Source organism: Sinocyclocheilus grahami, unplaced genomic scaffold (assembly GCF_001515645.1).
Source record: "Sinocyclocheilus grahami isolate Dianchi unplaced genomic scaffold, SAMN03320097.WGS_v1.1 scaffold998.1, whole genome shotgun sequence".
Taxonomy (NCBI): domain Eukaryota; kingdom Metazoa; phylum Chordata; class Actinopteri; order Cypriniformes; family Cyprinidae; genus Sinocyclocheilus; species Sinocyclocheilus grahami.
Genome location: NW_015506177.1, coordinates 1,218 through 3,150, shown reverse-complemented (window position 1 = coordinate 3,150; position 1,933 = coordinate 1,218). Strand labels below are relative to the sequence as shown.

The 1,933-nt window shown below is 37.1% G+C and overlaps 1 protein-coding gene across 1 annotated transcript in view; it reads right to left on the bottom strand.

Moving 5' to 3' along the window:
* LOC107565378 (transmembrane protein 132C-like) overlaps positions 1–1,693 on the bottom strand; it is a 178,856-nt gene extending 177,163 nt beyond the window's left edge. Inside the window, exon 1 of the mRNA XM_016250593.1 lies at positions 1,605–1,693. The gene's annotated coding sequence lies outside the window, so the exon portion shown is untranslated. The remainder of the gene's footprint in view (positions 1–1,604) is intronic.
* Positions 1,694–1,933: the final 240 nt, after the last annotated feature.

The following is a 1,933-nucleotide window of genomic DNA, read 5'->3' as shown; positions in this document are numbered from 1 at the left end:
AGAACCAATTAATAAAATGAAGCAACAAATCATTTTTTCGTGGCCACAATAAATATATTTTGTCCGCATATGATGTGGATTACATAAATAATGCAAAATTTAAAGAGACAGTTTAATTTAAAGACACCTAAAAAGAGTGTTGATCACAAAGATATTTTGAACAATGTTTCAACTGGTCTTGTCCATACTACGAAGGTCAATGGGGTCCAAAATAACATTGGACCCCACTGACTTTCATTGTATTGACAAAATTTGTTTTTTAAATATCTTAGTTACTTCTGCTTGCTGCCATTTCTATTTTTATATAAAATTTAAAAAATACAAATGATTTGAAATAATACAAAATAATATACAAATTATTTAAAAATATATTATATGTATGTAGTGCTGCATAATATATTGTAATTTAATCATGACCAAGATTACTGCTTCTCTCAATTTAAGTATAATCATCTGCACTACTTACCCAGTTATTTATCCTGAAATTGTTACATTTTAATTTGCCATTTGTGTCATCATCCATTGGTAACAAACTTCCACGAATGTTCATAGTTGCGGTTGCCAGATGTCAAGAGGTTAAATTGCCCAATCAGTACTTTTCCCTTAAATCAATACATTTTCTGCCAAAATGTTTATTTATTCTTCCTAACCTGGCAACCATGTGCACACATGCTCTCTACATAACGGAAAAAACCGCTGATGAGCTGAAAACACCGGCAAGCATGTAATTTGGAGTTTAGTGACCTCTATTGAGATATTCTGCTCAAATAAAAGTGCAATACAGCCAGTCTGTTTTTTTTTTCAAGAGTTTGTGCTGTTTGCTGCACCTATATCTGAGAGCAATCCATACAAGTTGACGATCTCTTGATTTGTGCTTTTGTAAAAGTGCAATAATTCTGATAATTATGAAATGTAATAAATTAAAATGACAGTGATTGTGATCATTAACCATATTTTTTGAGCAAAATAATTGTGATTACCCATCCAGTTTAAACATTATCATGCAGCCCTACATATATGCATGTTTCAAAGAAAAAAACAGTATAAGCTAAAGGCTAAGTGCATTTGCTCAAATCTTGTCGAGAACATCTGAAAACACCACCACCACCAACCACAAAAACAGCAACAACACAGCATTCCTCTTTAACAGGCGTGAGATAAAATACCTCCCATGCTAAATCACATAAAGAGCGCTGTGACTACTGTGATTTACTTCTCCTCAACATTAAAGAGCTGATCATTAGAAACACATATATGAGATGTATGCATCTGACTGAGAGGAGACGAACAGCTCCAAACAATCAGCCACAGCACCAGTACATCCTCAGGAGCCCAGCAAACACGCTAAGAAGAAAAAGGACAGGGAGAGAGGAGAATACGTGGCCGAAACGAGATGAACTCCACATCTCCAGTGTGCATTGCTCCAAGTTCAGACACATGCTATCTTTTCAGACACTGCCACAGTGAAATGAGGCTCCCTTTGTTCCAGAGTAAAATGCCCCCCGTCATTTTGACTCAACACGGAGTATAGCGATATCTATCAGCTCTCCCGGCCCCCTAAGACATTGTAAGTAACAGCAAAAAAAGTTCAGCCAGATAATTACCTCCCTCTGCCTCCGGTTTTTGCTGAGGAAAAAGCTTTCCGTCGAGTTTCTCTTTTCTTTATTGCCAGTCATAAAGTACGGGGCCGCCTCATAAAATGTCTCTAGATCACTGTGGCATTCTTCAAAAACCTGTTTTTCATGGGACATCGGTCCTTGAAATACCGGGGTACTGCACCGAAGGTCAATGATCTGATCAGTTGCTGATAAATTTGCCCTAAAAATTAACCAAGATGGCTTCCCTCCAGGTATGTGTCGTTCCTGAATGGCTCATGGAATTGAGGGAGAAAAAACACACAAACTGACCAAAACACAGCCTATAGTGGGGTCCA